Source organism: Elaeis guineensis, chromosome 6 (genome assembly GCF_000442705.2).
Source record: "Elaeis guineensis isolate ETL-2024a chromosome 6, EG11, whole genome shotgun sequence".
NCBI lineage: Eukaryota > Viridiplantae > Streptophyta > Magnoliopsida > Arecales > Arecaceae > Elaeis > Elaeis guineensis.
Genome location: NC_025998.2, coordinates 86,596,298 through 86,615,818, shown reverse-complemented (window position 1 = coordinate 86,615,818; position 19,521 = coordinate 86,596,298). Strand labels below are relative to the sequence as shown.

At 37.9% G+C, this 19,521-nt stretch overlaps 1 non-coding gene across 1 annotated transcript; it reads right to left on the bottom strand.

Moving 5' to 3' along the window:
* Positions 1-18,449: 18,449 nt before the first annotated feature.
* LOC140858910 (small nucleolar RNA R71) lies at positions 18,450-18,556 on the bottom strand. Its single transcript, XR_012142314.1, has one exon. It is a non-coding gene; the product is annotated as a small nucleolar RNA R71 (small nucleolar RNA).
* Between the last annotated feature and the right edge of the window lie 965 nt (positions 18,557-19,521).

The window sequence follows — 19,521 nt, the reverse complement described above, 5'->3', positions numbered from 1 at the left end:
TTTTTGATTAGAAAATTACCAAAAAAAACTTTTATTTCTTTAAAATGATGTCTATATCTTTTTTGGATTCCTTGCATAGTATCTTCATTTTCTATAATACCGTATGCATCCTTCTTTTATTTAAATTTTATTTTAAGTCTAATTTTCTTCAAACTTGAGTCTTTTTTATCTGCGAATCGGACTCTTTGTATCGACGATCACCTTTCCTGTAAAACATAAAAAGAAGCATCAAATTTTTAATAAATAAAATAAATTAAATATAATTTTCTACTTTAAATGACTTAAATTAAGTATTTATCATTCAGCATGGAGAATTCTAAGAAAAACTATCTACTGATAGGCCATTGAATTTCTCTCTCGAAGAGGGATTGTCGACAATGCCTCAAGAGAGAGAGCATATGGATAGAATTTCATATGCTTCGACAGTGGGATCTATCATGTATGCCATGACATGTACACGACTAGATGTGGCATTCTCACTAGGGGTAGTGAGTAGATACCAATCTGATCCAGGAGAGAATCACTGGAAGGTTGTTAAAACCATCCTGAAGTATTTAAGAAATACTAAGGACCAGTGGCTTGTTTATGGTGAATCGGACTTGAGACTTACAGGGTTTACAGACTCTAGTTTTCAGTCTGATCACGATAACAGCAAGAGTGTGTCAAGATTTATTTTTACCCTTAATGGTGGGGCTGTCTGCTGGAAAAGTTTCAAGCAGCACACTGTGGCTGATTCAGGTTGTGAGATGGAGTATGTCGCAGCATCAGATGCTGCCAAAGAAGCGGTGTGGCTGAGAAAATTCATCACCGAGCTCGGAGTAGCACCCTCCCTTGTTGGTCCAGTTCTGCTCTACTGTGACAGCTCTGGAGCTATTACTCAGGCGAAAGAATCGAAGGCACACCAGCGGACGAAGCATATTCTGCGCCACTACCATCTCATCCAAAAAATCATGGATCGAGGTGACATCGACCTTCAAAAGATCAATGGAAAGGAGAACCTGGCCGACCCATTCACTAAAGCCATTACGGTGAAGGAGTTCGACGACTTCAAGTCGAAGATGGGTATTAGATACTGCACCGATTGGCTTTAGGCCAAGTGGGAGATTATTGGGAATAGTGTCCCAAAGTCAATCATCAGTCTATTGACGATTGTACTCCTTTTGTATTAGTATATAAATTATAAATAAATAAAAATTATTTTAGTATTTTTATCACAAATTGTTTCATCTTCTAATGAACTCCTGTGTTGTGGTGAAGTCCTTAGGACTATTTAGACTCGACAAAGGAGGATTTATCATTTAGTCCTTAAACCTGTTCGCGACCAAATGATACGTTGTTACCAAGGACAACAATGTTTATCAAGCATAGGTCGTTGTGTGCCATATAGGTTGGTTCTCCTCTTAACCAAAGAGTGTGGAGACACTGGTATGGTATACAGGTGAGATGTAAGGGTACATCTGCACTGAACGTGACCGACTCCGGAGCTATTTCTGCTGTCAAGATTTGCTCTGATGGGATATGGGTATAACTGTTCCTCCGACCTGAGACCGCCATGGTGACTTGCAAGCAACTCACTGCACTTAGGCACTGGACTACCTGAATTTCTAATTCAGTGATGGAAGGATGCTGGGTGTAGTCAAGTACTTGACTTGTCGGTGCGTGTGTCAAGATGGGATTGACCACTCCAATTCAGGAGCTGTGTATAATCATATTTCAATTTAGTAAAACCTTGGCCAGAGTAATCCTAGTGAGGAGTCACAGGACTGTTTGAGTTGAGCATGATTCGGATGATCTGATCAGGGTTGACAGTTTAACCCTGAGTCATCCTAAACACAGGGGTCAAAAGGGATGAATTATATAGTAATCATATTCACGTAGGTTCTGAGTATTGTGATTGTGACTATTCGACCTATCTGGATGTCGGGTACCATTGCTAGATGGTCACTTCAATTAGTACAGGAATTGGTTCCTGTGCTACCGGCTTAGGTTCGAACCTGCAGGGTCACACACATTGGAGTTTCCTATCTGATCTAATGGCTGATGAAGAGTCCTAATATTTGTGGACTATGAGTCCTACGTATCTGGGACTCTATGATCAAGAATCAGGATTCTCTAATCATGAGTCCCACACATTTTGGGTACCGGGGTCAAGAGTCCTACTGGTTTGGGACTCTTTGATTAAGGTTTCATATCGATGGACTTTGATACCCGATTGCCTATCGAATTTGGACTCAGTATTTATGAGAGATTTAATTAGTGATTTAATCACTAATTAACTCAATTTGATTGAGTAATTACTTTTGAATCAAGTCTAATTGAATTGGATTCAGTTGGGTTTGACCCGATTAGGTTAAAAGTTGACCTAATCGTCGAGATGGTTTGGTCCCTGATTTGATCAGGGGTTGAGCTTAGTCAATTTCTGATTTGATTAGGATTTTATTGAGCCTAATTAAGCCTAATTAAGTTGGATTTAATTTAGGCTAATTGTGCTTAACCTATTTTGATTAGGTTGGTTCAATTAAGATTAAACCACCATTTGAATTCAAATCCCTGCGCCACCTCATATCGCTGTGCCCATTTGAATTCACGAGAAGCAACTTCTCGTGAATTTTCTCTCACACAAACCCATTCCCACACCCCATATTTGTGCACCATATAGGTGGATAAGGATGGTTGGTTGGCCATTCAAATTCAAAAGAAAGTTTGAATTTGAATGAGCAACCAATCCATGCGCCATGTCCTTATCCTCTTTAGTGCCCCATGTTCTACACGAGAAAGTGTTTCTCGTATAAACTCTCCATGCACAAATGTAGCCACGCCCCTTCTCTTCTCATGCTCAAGTGGATAGGGATGAGTTGGTTTGCATTTGAATTCAAATTTGATTTGAATTTAAATGTGCAATCACTTATCTTTATCCTCTCACGCGGATAAGACACGTTCTATGTTGCTTTAAAAAGAGAAGAAGGATGGGGCGTGCATAAAAAAATTTTTTGGAGAGAAACCCTGAAGCATGAGGAAGCCTTGTGCATGAGGTGAAGGTCCAAAACCTTCCAAGAGAAAAAGAAAGAAATGAAAGAAAAGTGGGCGCAGGGTTTTCGATGAGTTCCCTAGGGTTTCAGCCTGGGATTTGGGAAGTGAAAAGGTGAGCTACGAGTGTCGTGGGCCCACCAAATTTTAAGAAGAGCATCATCTATCTCTCAAGCATGTTTGCTGATGATCCAAAGTATCTATGGAATCGACAGACATCGATCGAAGGAGTCCGATCAGCATCGACCGTCAAAAGGGCTCTACAACGAGCTAGCACTCGTGAGGAGCCGATCAGATCGGAAGCTTCGTATGGATGATCTGCAGAGACCAGACACACTGTGTGGCTATGTTGTGATGATCAAATTTTTTCGATGATGATCAGATTGCGGTGATCGACTACCCGCACAAAAGTATTGTGTTTTGAACACAGAACAGTAAATTGTTTACTGTTCAAATTTGAATTTTAAATTTAAATGCATGCATACTGTATATCATATTTAGATCTTAGTGTAAGGTAAATATATGTTAATTAATTAGATTAATAATTTTCACTGTAAAATAATAATTTTGAAAAAGTTTTAAAATTATCATTTTACCCCTGTACTAAAATTTCACTTCATATCTTCCTCTTCTCCTCTTTTCTAGAGTTTCTTCTTACTATGTGCTACTACCAGATGCTAAAAACTAGAAAGAAAGAGGCACCCAAATTTTTTTAGGCATGAAACTCCTTGGGACGCGCATCCCAAGAAAGGGGTGTATAGAACAACTAGGAGAAGACAAAGGGCAAAGAAGAGAGGGCATGGGGAGAGCCTTTGGGTGTGAGGGGCTGCTAGTTTTGATGCTCTAGAGATCTTGAGCGAGATCATTTTAAATATGCATAAAGATTGGATCCTATTCAATCTCATAATACAAGTCCTACATATATTAGGATTCCTATTAACTTAAGTTATCCAACTTATATTATGAAGCCCATTAGGCGCCAACTATTGAAGCCCTTGTATCTATAATTAGACACCCTCTTTTACACCCAAGAGACACCCCATATGAAAATCAAAGGCCCTCTAATTAATGAACATGCCCAAATTGATCAAATCCAAGTGGCACCCCATAATAACTATCAAGGAGATTCATAAGGGACTTACACCCTTAATTTATATAATCCATAACCTTAGACATCTAATAATTAGAGTCTCATAAATTTTATTCATGTAGATTATTAGCAGATAATTAAGTTAGAATTATCTTATCAAAGAAGTAATCCCAACGGAAAGAGGAATTGGGTCCAACCATGTGCTAGCAAGATTACCATAAACCCAATAGATTTGTTTAAATCTAATTGACACTTCATAAGCTTAATTTCTTATTCCAAATCTAATCTCTTTATTGTGTAACCCCATAGATTCAATTCTATCTGGTAGTGAGATATACAACGATCTTTATCATTATATCATTGAAACTCTTTTCAATGGGTCAGAATAATTTTACTTTAACTCAGTAAGGATTATCGATTGATAAGTGATATATTTTTATATTTATTATAGGTATTTTTGATAATTTATGATGCTAACATTTTCTTAAAAACCTTAATTTATTGAATTTATTGAAATTTTTTTTAAAAATAAGTAATTTTTAAAAAAAATATAAAATTAGATATATTTATAAAAAAATAGATATTAATTTAATTAACTAATTTAAGCATCAAAATGAAGAAAAATTTTTGAAGAATTTAATGCATATTTTTTTTATTTTTCAGGCAAAAAAATCAAGGCAAAAATCGAGCCAAAATATCCTAAAAAATAAAGAAAATAGCCTTTGGTGTATGGTGGACCGGTCGGTCGGTCCACAGAACCAGGGCGTAGTCCACAGGAAACTTCACGTAGTCCACAGGTGTGGTTCACAGTGAGAGAAAGATCCTGAGCGCGATCCAATGACTGAAATTCATCCTGACCAAGATTCGACGGTTCAGACTCGTTGCCGACTTTGAATAGGATTCTTTTGCATGATCCGACAGTCCAGAACCAATTCGAACCCAGATCGAATGGCTGTGGTTTGATCCGACTTTGATTCAGATTAAAACAAAGATTTTTTGGGTAGATCTGGGCAGTCCAAAGTTGATCCGACGGCCAGGAATATTCTTAAGGAGATTAATATGATTTCTAAGGGTTTTAGGACTCCTTTTCCTACCAAAAAATTATGAAAAATTTATCTATAAATAGGAGGTCCGGGAATAAGCTTTGAAAGTAGAAAAATTGAGTAAAAATTATAAAAAAAATAGAAAAAAAATTAAATAGCTTTAGAGACCCAAGGAAAAGAAGGAGAGAAGCCGGTTTGCTCTACGGAGTACGACGGAAGATGGAGAGGTCATCAACCATCTTTCTGATGAGGCTTGGCTGATCAACTTCAGATCTTTGTTATAGTTTTATTTTTATTTTATTTTATTATTCCTTTTAAATTTTTTGTACTTGAATTTTAATTTCAATTAATGCAAAATTTATTTTTTTACACTTTAAATTTCTGTCTTTTATTTCTTTTTGCACGTAGATGCTAGGATCTAATTAGTAGATCTTAGTACCCGATTTATTTTTATATTTTTTAAATTTTTATTATTTATTTTTATTACAAGTAGATGCTAGGATCTAGATAGTAGATCTTAGTATCCGATTTATTTTTCATACTTTTAATTTTTATTTTTCGACTTAAATTACTTTCTCCAAAATTATTTTTTTTTTTATAAAATCAAAGATTTCAAATCAAAATCTTACCTTCTCTGTGGATTTGACCTGACTCACTACTTTCTATATATTTTTTAATTTTTATTGAAGTCAGAATTTGATTGATAATCACGATGTCCTAACGACAGCATCGCGATCGCATCAATTTTTGGCACCGTTGTCGGGGAAGGCATCAATTTTAATGCTTGATTTCTTTGATTTTTTTGTGACTATTGCTTACTAATTTTTTTATCTTTTTACAAAAAAAATTCAAAAATTCAAAAAAAAAGGAAGATAGAAAGCTTCCAAGTTGGTGAGATCAATCCTAACCCTAGCCTTAACTATTTTTTTTAGTATTAATTACTATTTTTTTAATTAACCTAAAATTCATCCACATAAACCTAATAAAAATTGCATGACAAGAGTAAAAACTTAATTTTTAGGAGCATTCATCATTGTAGATTTATTTTTGGTGGTCGCTGGAGTCAAGGTAAGTTTTTAAGTTTTATTAGTTTCATGCATCTAATTTAGTTGCATAGAACCCCTTGTTTGAATTTGGTTGTGCATATTCATCTCAAATCAATTTAAGGGCAACACCCATAACAAGATAAGGTGGGGATTTCATCACCCTCCTTTGACCCAAAAACAACCAATCAGCATCCCATATTAACCCTAGCCTAACTAAAATCAAGTAGACATTGGCCCCTAGTATTAATCTGTGGGGAAATTCAGTGCAGGGGTAAAATGATAATTTTGAAACTTTTTCAAAATCATGATTTTACAATAGAAAATATTAATTAATCTAATTAATTAACATGAATTTATCCTATACTAGGATCTAAATATGATATATAGCATGCATGCATTTAAATTTGAAATTCAAATTTGAACAATAAATACTTTATTGTAATGTGTTCAGAACACAATACCTTTATAAAGATAGTAGATCGCCGTAATCTGATCACCATCGGGAGAGTCTGATCATCGCGACGCAGCCACATAGCGTGTTTGGCCTCTGCGGATTGTCCACACGAAGCTCCCGATCTGATCAACTCCTCACGAGTGCTAGCTCGTTGTAGAGCCCTTTTGACAGCCGATACTGATCGAACTCCTTCGATAGATGTTTGTCGATTCTTCGGATGCTCCGGATCATCAACAGATATACTTGAGAGGATGATGAAGATCTTTCTAAGATTTTGTGGGCTCACAACACTCGTAGCTCACTTTCTCACTTCCCGAACCCCAGGCTAAAATTCTAGGGAACTCACCAGAAACCTTGCACCCACTTTTCTTTCTTTTCTTTCTTTTTTTTTTTGAAAGGATATGGACTTCCTTCTCATGCACAAGACTTCTCACACCCCAAAATTTTTCTCCAAAAATCTTCTCCTTGCATGCCCCACTCTTCTCCTCCTTTTATAACAACATCAAACGTCTTATCCAAAAGAAAGGATAAAGATGAGTAATTGCACATTTGAATTCAAATCAAATTTTGAATTCAAATGGACACCAACTCATCCCTTATCCACTAAAGGTGTGAGGCATGGCTTAAATTATGCATGGAGTGATTTCATGAGAAACCTTTTCTCATGTAATAAATGGGGCGTAAAAAAAGGGATAAGGTGCAAAGATTGATTTCCCGTTCAAATTCAAACTTTATTTTGAATTTGAATGGCCAACCAATCATCCTTATCCATTCATTTGGCACATTAAAGTGGGGCATGGAAAGGGCTTGGCATGAGGAAAAAATTCATGAGAAGTTCCTTCTCATGAATTCAAATGGGTGCAATGGAAGTGAGGTGGCGCATAAAGATTGGGTCAAGGTGGTTTAATTATTTAAACCAACCTAATTGAACCAAATAAGTTAGGTCTAATTAGACTAATTTAAATCTAACTTAATTAGGCTTAATTAGGCTCAATAAAATTCTAATCAAATCAAGAATTGACTAAGCCCAACCCATGATCAAATTAGGGACCAAACCATCTCGATGATTAGGTCAACTCTTAACCTAATCGGGTCAAACCCAATTGAATCCAATTCAATTGGACGTGATCCAAAAATAATTACTCAATCAAATTGAGTTAATTAATGATCAAATAACTAATTAAACCTCTCGTAAATACTGAGTCCAAATCTGATGGGCAATCGGGCATCAGAATTCATCGATATGTAACCCTGATCAAAAAGTCCCAACCAGTGGGACTCTTGACCCCGGTACCCATAATATATGGAACTCATGATCAGAGAATCCTGATTCTCGATCACTGAGTCTCAAACATGTAGGATTCTACACCAGCCATCAGATCAGATAGGAACCTCTAGTGTGTGTGACCCCACAGGTTCGAACCTAAGCCGGTAGCATAGGAACCAATTCCTGTACTAATCGAAGTGACCATTTAGCAATGGTACCCGACATCCGGGTTGGTCGAAGAGTCGCAAGCGTAACACTCAGAACCTACATGAATATGGTTACTATATAATTGATCCTTTTGACCCCTGTGTTTAGGATGACTCAGGGTTAAACTGTCAACCCTGATCAGATCATCCGAATCATGCTCAACTCAAACAGTCCTGTGACTCCTCACAAGGACTACCCTGGCCAAGGTTTTGCTAAATTGAAATATGACTGTACATAGCTCCTAAACTGGAGTGGTCAATCCCATCTTGACACACGCACCGACAAGTCAAGTACTTGACTACACCTAGCAGCCTTCCATCACTGAATTAAAAATTTAGATAGTCCAGTGCCTAAGTGCAGTGAGTTGCTTGCAAGTCACCGTGGCGGTCTCAGGTCGGAGGGATATTTATACCCATATTCCATCGGAGTAAATCTTGACAGTAGAAATAGCTCCGGAGTCGGTAACGTTCAGTGCAGATGTACCCTTACATCTCACCTGTATGCCATACCAGTGTCTCCACACTCATTGGTTAAGAGGACAACCAATCTATATGGCACACAATGATCTATGCTTGATAAATATTGTCATCTTTGTAACAACGTATCATTTGGTTGCAAACAGATTTAAGGACTAAATGATAAATCCTCCTTTGTCGAGTCTAAATAGTCCTAAGGACTTCACCACAACATAGGAGTTCATTAGAAAATAAAATATTTTATGATGAAAAATATCAAAATAATTTTTATTAATTCATAATTCATGTACAAATACAAAAATAAGCACAACCGTTAACAGGCTGATGATTGGCTTTGGGACACTATTCCCAACAATCTCCCACTTGGCCTAAAGCCAATCGGTGCAGTATCTAATACCCATCTTCAACTTGTAGTTGTCGAACTCCTTCACCGCAATGGCTTTAGTGAATGGGTCAGCCAGGTTCTCCTTCCTGTCGATCTTCTGAAGATTGACGTCACCTCGATCTACAATTTCTCGATGAGATGGTAGCGGTGTAGAATATGCTTCGTCCGCTGGTGTGCCTTTGGTTCCTTCGCCTGAGCAATGGCTCCAGAGCTGTCACAGTAGAGCAGAACTAGACCAATAAGGGAGGGTACTACTCCAAGCTCGATGATGAATTTTCTCAGCCACACTACTTCTTTGGCAGCATCTGATGCAGCGACATACTCCACCTCGCAAACTGAATCAGCCACTGTGTGCTGCTTGGAACTTTTCCAACATATAGCCCCACCATTAAGGGTAAAAATAAATCCCGACATACTTTTGCTGTCATCATGATCAGACTGAAAACTAGAGTCTGTAAACCCTATAAGTCTCAAGTCTGATTCACCATAAACAAGCAACTGGTCCTTAGTATTTCTTAAATACTTCAGGATGGTTTTAACAACCTTCCAGTGATTCTCCCCTGGATCAGATTGGTATCTACTCACTACCCCTAGTGAGTATGCCACATCTAGTCGTGTACATGTCATGGCATACATGATAGATCCCACTGCCGAAGCATATGAAATTCTACCCATACGCTCTCTCTCTTGAGGTGTTGTCGGACTATCCCTCTTCGAGAGAGAAATTCCATGGCCTATCGGAAGATAGCCTTTCTTGAAATTCTCCATACTAAACCTGTTCATCATAGTATCTATATACGTAGACTGGGATAAACCAAGCAACCTTTTAGATCTATCCCTATAGATCCTCATCCCTAGGATGTAGGAAGCTTCTCCCAAATCCTTCATGGAGAACTGTGACGATAGCCAAATCTTTATTCCCTATAATGCAGGGACATCATTCCCGATTAAGAGAATATCATCCACATACAATACAAGAAATACCACTACTGAACCATTAGCCCACTTATAAATGCAGAGCTCTTCTCTGTTCTTAATGAAGCCATACGTCTTGATCGTCCTATCAAAATGTATGTTCCAACTTCGGGATGCCTGCTTAAGTCCATAAATGGACCTCTGTAGTCTGCACACCTTAGACTCATCAGTGGATGTGAATCCTTCAGGTTGTATTATATACACCTCTTCATCTTGCTCTCCATTTAAGAAAGCTGTCTTCACTCCATCTGTCAGATTTCATAGTCCAGATGGGCAGCTATCGCAAGTATAATCTGAATGGATTTGAGTATTGCCACAAGAGAAAATATCTCGTCATAGTCTATACCATAACGTTGACGATATCCCTTGGCAACCAGACGGGCTTTATAGGTTTCCACCTTTCCGTCTGTGCCCCTCTTCCTCTTGAAGACCCACTTACACCCTATGGGTTTTACTCCTTCGGGTGGGTCAACCAATATCCACACATCGTTGACCTTCATGGACTCCATTTCGGATTTCATGGCCTCTAGCCATTTCTCAGAGTCGGATCTCTGTATTGCATCCATGTAGGTGATCGGATCCTCATCGTTTTCATCAAGTTCGATAGGATCATCATCCCGAACCAAGAAACCATAGTATCTGTCCAGTTGATGTGGTACTCTACCAGATTGCCTTAAGGGTGCTTGAATAATGGGCTTCGGATCTGATCTAACCAAATCTGGTTCAGGTTCAGTAACTTGTGTCAGTTTTTCCACCTGTCGAACTTCGTCAAGTTTGATCTTAGAGGCAACGGTTCTTTCACCAAGGAACTCCTTTTCCAAAAAGATTGTCTTAAGGCTGACAAACACTTTTTGCTCATCAGCTAGGTAGAAGTAATACCCTTTGGTCTCTTTTGGATACCCTATAAAATTACACTTGTCAGACCTAGGTCCAAGCTTGTCCATAATTAAACGTTTAACATAAGCCGGACACCCCCAAACCCTAAGGTGCGAGAGTACTGGCTTATGTCCTATCCATATCTCATATGACATTTTGGTAACAGACTTACTCGGAACTCTATTTAGAAGGTAACAAGCTGATTCGAGCGCATATCCCCAGAGGGAGATCGGCAGACCAGCAAACCCTATCATGGAACGAACCATGTCCAACAAGGTCCGATTCCTCCTTTCAGATACACCATTATGTTGTGGTGTTCCAGGAGGAGTCCACTGAGAGAGAATCCCATTCTCCACAAGATATGTCAGAAAATTATTGGAAAGGTATTCACCTCCTCGATCAGATCGAAGAGTTTTAATACACTTTTCAGTTTGTTTTTCTACCTCATTTCGAAATAGTTTGAACATTTCAAATGACTCCAATTTATGCTTCATTAAATAGACATACCCATATCTTGATAGGTCATCTGTGAAGGTTATGAAGTAGAAATATCCACCTCTTGCACTTAAGCTCATGGGTCCACATACATCAGAATGTACCAAACCCAAGAGTTCACTGGCTCGCTCACCTTTTTCAGTAAAAGGTGATTTGGTCATTTTACCAAGAAGACAGGACTCACAGGTTAGAAGTGATTCACAATCACCTACTTCAAGAATTCCTTCTTGAGCCAACCTATTTATCCTGTTCTTATTGATATGACCTAGCCTATAATGCCAAAGGTAGACTTCTGACACATTATCTATTCTAGGGAATTTACCGGAGGTTTGAACCACATTAACAGGTTGTGATAGAAAGTAAATTTCATTATTAAGTTGTCCAACAAACATTGTAACACCATTCAAAATGATATTACAAATATTTTTTTTTATTAAAAATTGATAACCGTTCATGGCCAAAAAGCCTACAGAAATAATATTTAATAAAAAGCTTGGATAATAGTGACATTCACTCAGAATTATATTCGAGAATTGATTACAAGGTTCATGATTCTTAATGCTAGAACTGGAACTTTGCTTCCATCTCCAACGTTCAGGAATCTATCACCTTCATCAAATCTCCTACTGACCTACAGACCCTGCATCGAATTGCAAATATGATAAGGGCTTCCGGTATCCAATACCCAGGCAGTAGTATCACAAATGGAAAAGTTGCAAGGTGTTATCATATAAGTATCTTGCTTCTTCTTCGGCCTGTTCGGGTCCAGAGAGGCAATGTATAGAGGACAGTTCCTATTCCAGTGCCCCTGCTTCTTTCAAAAGAAACACTCCGCCTGGCTCTGGTCGGGCTTGCGCTTCTTGGTCTGACCCTGTGCAGACATCCCAGCATGCAGCTGTACCTTCTTATTCTTCTTCTTCTTATTCTTCTTCCCTTTCTTAAAGGGTCGACTACCAGAAGAAGACCCTCCCACAACATTCACCGACTCCTTATGGAGCTGGTGGTTCTTCTCAAAGTTCTGCAGCAACCCCAACAAGCCATGGTAGTTCACTGCAGGCTTTGTCATTCGAAAATGAGTAAGGAAGGGGAGGAAGGACTTGGGCAATGAATTAAGGATCGCATCCTTACCGAGCTGCTTGTGCAGGGGAAAGCCCAGTTTACTTAGGCGCCCAATCATTTCGATCATGTACAGTACATGATCAGTGACTGAGGCTCCATCCCTCATCTGAGCATTGAAAATGGCACCACTAGTTTTGTGCCTTTCAATGTCGTCAGGTGTGCCAAAGGAGTCGTTCAATATTTGAAGCATCTCCTATGGTTGGGCATTCTCGAACCTGCGGCTGAACTCATCATTCATTGCCGCCAGCATAATACACCGAACGGTGGTGCGATCGTTGAACCACTTCTGATAAATATCTCGAATCGTCCCTCTAACATTCGGGGCTGGCTCCTCAGGTGCCGGATCCGTTACTACATAAAGGATCTGCTCATGCTCAAGGATGATTTTTAATTTTTGATACCAGCTATCGAAATTAGGTCCCATGAGCTTGTCATTATCTAATAATGATCGGAGGGATAGGGTAGTGGCCATAGCTGTATAAAGAAAAATCAGACCTCTATTAGTACATAAATTATAAATACTAAAGACTTGGACTTTAGTCTAAAATTTCTTCCAGTATTTTTATGAACTGGTAGCCTCAACCTCCAATTCGAGGAATTACTTTAATTCCTTAGTGGGTATTAGAATCCACACAGACTACACATGAGCCCAACTTTGGTTGGTCAACCCATGTGCATCTATGGGTAGGTTCATCACCAGTTATTTCTCTAAACAACTTCTAGTAATTGATTTTGCCCCAGAACCTAATTAGTAGGCTTTAGCCTCCACTAAAAAGATCTGGTTAGGTCCAACCATTAGCATGATTTGATTTGGTGAATCAGACCAATAAATGATCAGGCACGACTTTGGCCGGCCAACCTGACCACCATCAGAAAGACTCAAACCAAATTATCATATTATGAATGATAATTCCATTAGTCAATAAGCACCAGGCCTTTGGGCCTCCAATGATTATTAAACTAATGGACTCATTATCACTCACTTAATGGGAGGCTATGACTTAGTTATCAATATAACTTAATCATTTTTAGGGACCTAATAATTTTTAAAGATTTTATTAAAGGATAGATGAGAAGAAAATATCCAGTCAATTTCAATCCTCCCACTGACTTCACCAAGTCAGATTAAAAAAATAATTTAATTAAAGCTGGCATTAGGAGCACCTAAATCAGTCAAACCGATTTACCTAATGACATGGGTGAGCCCTAATCACCAAGTGATCTAATCAAAACCTAATTCACCAGGTTGGTCAGGTAAGTGAGATCAGTGGTGGGGATAAGCCATCAACTCGTCAGAGATCGAATCACTGTGAGTAGCTCCCACTTAAAAACCACTGGTCAAAATGCCAAACTTACCTTAGACACCAACCGGTTCATTAGTTTTAATTTGATCAACTTATTAAATAGGGTTCCACCGTGTAGCCATGAATTAAGTCCATCTTGGTCTAGTTAAAGACATGGACCCATTCAACTACAACTATTGGAGTTGAGTCTAGAGTATCCTTGACCTAATCTAATTCAACTTTTGATTAGATTTGACCAATTACTCTAATTTAGTCTATTTCTTTAAGCTAACCTTAGGTCTAACCCAATTATGGACCTAATCCATCTAACCCATTGACCCACAAGTTTATGCAATTGTCTTAGGTCTTAATTCATAATTTTAGACCTACTAGACAACACTTAATTCTTTTAATTAAGTATTTGAGCTGATGGATCAGGGTTTGGTATTTCGAAAATAATTTTCAAATTTGAAAGGTTTTATTTTTTGTTCACCAAATATGTTGACTCATTTCACAAATAGATCAGCACATTTCATAAATAACAATCCTATTGCTAATTACATAATAGAAAATAACTCAATCAAAATAAATCATGAATATTCTTTTAGATCTAATCTAACACATTCATGATAAATTTCACAATTAAATATTTATAATTAATTCCTTTCGCTGCTTCATCTGCATGGGATATAATTGCAGCGGCACCCCTACCGCCATAGGAGACCCCATCGAATGGGAGGAGAGGGCCTTTAAACCCTGCTTTTCTCCTATGACCGGACGGCCATGGCAACCAACCCAATTTGATTACTTGCTACTTGGATCAAGTATATCTAAATATACCAATTTTAAAATTTAAATTTTAAATTTTAAATTTTAAATTTTGAATTTTAAATTTCAAACAAATTTCAAATTTCAAATTTCAAATTTTTGAATTTTAAATTTTGAATTTCAAATTTTGAATTTCAAATTTTGAATTTTAAATTTTGAATTTCAAATTTGAAATTTCAACCAAATTTCAAATTTTAAATTTTGAATTTCAAATTTTTAAATTTTGAATTTTAAATTTTAAATTTTAAAATTCAAATTTCAAATTTTGAATTTCAAATTTTTGAATTTTGAATTTCGAACAACTTTCAAAATTCAAATTTTAAATTTTGAATTTTAAATTTCAAATTTAAACTTTTAGATTATAACTTAATCTACGCATGCAAATATATATATCATATCTAAGAACCCGCTCTGATACCATTTGTTGGAAAAATTCAGTGCATGGGTAAAATGGTAATTTTGAAACTTTTTCAAAATCATGATTTTATAGTGGAAAAATATTAATTAATCTAATTAATTAACATAAATTTACCCTATACTAGGATCTAAATATGATATATAGCATGCATGCATTTAAATTTGAAATTCGAATTTGAACAATAAACACTTTATTGTAATGTGTTCAGAACACAATACCTTTGTGCAGGTAGTAGATCGCCACAATCTGATCACCATCGAGAGAGTTTGATTATCGTGATGTAGCCACACAGTATGTCTGGCTTCTGTGGATCGTCCACACGAAGCTTCCGATCTGATCAACTCCTCACAAGTGCTAGCTCATTGTAGAGCCCTTTTGACGACCGATACTGATCGAACTCCTTCGATCGATGTCTGTCGATTCTTTGGATGCTCCGGATTGTCAATAGACATACTTGAGAGGATGATGAAGATCTTTCTGAGATTTTGTGGGCTCACGACACTCGTAACTCACTTTCTCACTTCCCGAACCCCAGACTAAAACTCTAGGGAACTCATCGGAAACCTTGCACCCACTTTTCTTTCTTTTCTTTCTTTTTCTCTTGGAAGGATATGGACTTCCTTCTCATGCACAAGACTTCTCATGCCCCAAAATTTTTCTCCAAAAATCTTCTCCTTGCACACCCCACTCTTCTCCTCCTTTTATAACAACGTCAAATATCTTATCCAAAAGAAAGGATAAAGATGAGTAATTGCATATTTGAATTCAAATCAAATTTTGAGTTCAAATGGACACCAACTCATCCCTTATCCACTAAAGGCGTGAGGTGTGGCTTAAATTGTGCATGGAGTGATTTCATGAGAATCCTTTTCTCATGTAATAAATGGGGTGTAAAAAAGGGATAAGGTGCAAAGATTGATTGCCCATTCAAATTCAAACTTTATTTTGAATTTGAATGGCCAACCAATCATCCTTATCCATTCATTTGGCACATTAAAGTAAGGCGTGGAGAGGGCTTGGTGTGAGAAAAAAATTCATGAGAAGTTCCTTCTCATGAATTCAAATGGGTGCAATGGAAGTGAGGTGGCGCATAGAGATTGGGTCAAGGTGGTTTAATTATTTAAACCAACCTAATTGAACCAAATAAGTTAGGTCCAATTAGACTAATTTAAACCCAACTTAATTAGGCTTAATTAGGCTCAATAAAATCCTAATCAAATCAAGAATTGACTAAGCCCAACCCCTAATCAAATTAGGGACCAAACCATCTTGACGATTAGGTCAACTCTTAACCTAATCGGGTCAAACCCAACTGAATCCAATTCAATTGGACTTGATCCAAAAATAATTACTCAATTAAATTGAGTTAATTAGTGATCAAATCACTAATTAAATCTCTCATAAATACTGAGTCTAAATCTGATGGGCAATCGGACATCAGAATTCATCGATATGTAACCCTGATCGAAAAGTCCCAACCAGTGGGACTCTTGACCCCGGTACCCATAATGTGTGGAACTCATGATCAGAGAATCTTGATTCTCGATCACTAAGTCCCAAACATGTAGGATTCTACACCAGCCATCAGATCAAATAGGAACGTCTAATGTGTGTGATCCCGCAGGTTCGAACCTAAGCCGGTAGCACAGGAACCAATTCTTGTACTAATCGAAGTGACCATCTAGCAATGGTACCCGACATCCGGATAGGTCGAAGAGTTGCAATCGCAACACTCAAAACCTACATGAATATGGTTACTGTATAATTCATCTTTTTGACCCCTGTGTTTTGGATCACTCAGGGTTAAACTGTCAACTCTGATCAGATCATCCGAATCGTGCTCAACTCAAACAGTCCTGTGACTCCTCACAAGGACTACCTTGGCCAAGATTTTGCTAAATTGAAACACGACTGTACATAGCTCCTAAACTAGAGTGGTCAATCCCATCTTGACACACGCACCGATAAGTCAAGTACTTGACTACACCCAGCAGCCTTCTGTCACTGAATTAAAAATTCTGGTAGTCCAGTGCCTAAGTGTAGTGAGTTGCTTGCAAGTCACCGTGGCGGTCTCAGGTCGGAGGGATATTTATACCCATATTCCATCGGAGCAAATCTTGACAGCAGAAATAGCTCCGGAGTCGGTCACGTTCAGTGCAGATGTACCCTTACATCTCACCTGTATGCCATACCAGTGTCTCCACACTCATTGGTTAAAAGGACAACCAACCTATATGGCACACAATGACCTATGCTTGATAAACGTTGTCGTCCTTGGTAACAATGTATCATTTGATCGTGAACAGATTTAAGGACTAAATGATAAATCCTCCTTTGTTGAGTCTAAATAGTCCTAAAGACTTCACCACAACATAGGAGTTCATTAGAAGATGAAACATTTTATGATGAAAAATGTCAAAATAATTTTTATTAATTCATAATTCATGTACAAATACAAAAATGAGCACAACCGTCAACAGACTGATGATTGGCTTTGGGACACTATTCCCAACATAATCGAGTTCAGTTCTGAGTATTATGGTCAAGTCAAGTGCAAAGTAAGTCCGGACTCACTCCTGAAACTGGTGTCTAAGGCAAGAGGTTATAAAGGCTCTGCCTAAGTGGATTTGTGGTTATTTAATTGATTCCGTTAGCTTACCTGGCCAATTCAATTGGTGTCTAAGGCAAGCAACGGGGGGACCCCCACGATCCCACCTCTTACCTGGCTAGTTGAAGGAAGTGAGAACAAACCCAATTTGCATTTAAGCTAAGCCACTCTACATCGAACTGTTAGGTCTAAGAAACCCATAGGTGTCTAGGTTTAATTATTTGCTAACTTGATTGTAATTAATACTAAACCACAACTAATTCTTCCCACCTTACATATCTAGGTCTAGGGCTCTTTCTTTCTTCTCTCTCCTTTTTCTCTTAAAAAAAAAAGAGATGAAACAAAAATAAAACTTGAATCATACATTAGGGTTTGCACTGGTATATGCAAGGTAGAAGATCTCTCTATCCTGACCTAGTTAAACCCAATCCTGAGATTGAACGGTTGATTCATATTAAACCTGAAAATCAGATGGCTGGAGATCCTAGAGAACCACCTAGGCAGATGAAGGAATATTTTATTCCTTCCACCTGTAACCCATCAACTTGTATCCACTTACCTAATATCCCTGCAAGCCACTATGAGATCAAGTCGACCACAATCCAGATGCTTCCATCTTTCTATGGAAATATTAATGAAGATCCTTACAAGCATCTGGATGAGTTCTTAAAAATTTGTTCCACGATGAAAATTCAAAATTTTACTGATGATGCCCTTAGATTGACCTTATTTCCTTTCTCACTTAAAGATAAAGCCAAGTACTAGCTTGGCATAATAGGGAGACCAATCCAAACTTGGGCTGAAATGCAGCACGAGTTTCTTAAGAAATTCTATCCCATAGGTCGAACCAACACCATGAGGCGAGCCATCACTGGATTTGCTCAGCTTCCAGGAGAACAAATTCATGAATCATGGGAGAGACTTAAGGAACTTCTTAGAAAATGCCCACATCATGGTCTATCTAAGTGGCAAATTGTTCAAGCTTTTTATGAGGGTTTAAGTGATCAATACAGATAGATGGTAGATGCATCTTGTGGGGGTGCATTCATGAGTAAAAGTGAGGATGAAGCCTACACTTTGTTTGAAACTTTGAGTAAAAATTCAATCAATCATGCTTCATTATCCTCTTACGAAAGATCAATCCCTCACTAAAAGCGGACAAGAATTTTTGAGATCAAGCAAACAGACTCTAGTCCTAAGATCGATCTGAACCTAATAGCCCAAAGATTGATAAAGTTGACCTTCTTGCCAAGAAATTTGATCAGTTCCTAGCATTAGGTCAATAATCTCCTGCACAATACACACCACCACCTAATTATCAGGAGATTTGTTCTATCTGTGCTAGCCTGGCCCATCATGTGAGCGAATATCCAATGGCTGCACAGTTTTCACCTTTCATTCAAGAACAAGTTCAAGCTGCCCAAGGTTATTCTAATTTTGCCAATGATCCATTCTTACATGTATATAACCAAGATTGGAGGAATCATCTTAATTTTTCTTGGAGACCCCAACAGACTTAGGCTCAGACCCAAATTCTTCCTTTGCAAAACTTTCAGAGTAGGCCCCAATATCAAAACTATACTTATAATAGTGGTCAGCCTAGTCAGCCTACTCAGTCATCTTATTACAATCAGTCGTTATACCCACCTCCTCAACAGACCTCTCTAGCCAACGATAGATTTACCCCACTTCAATAAATGATGATGACCCAACAGCAATCCCTCGCTAGGCTAGAAGCACAAATAGATCAATTAACTGAGTCTACCATGAGGAGAGAACTAGGTCAATTGCCAAACAAACCAATACCAAATTTTAAAAATGATCCACCCATCCACCAACTACTTGGACCAAGTCATCAATCCAATGTCCCACTTAAGAATCCTCAATTTGAAATTGATATAGTAATATCTGAGCCTACAAGAGA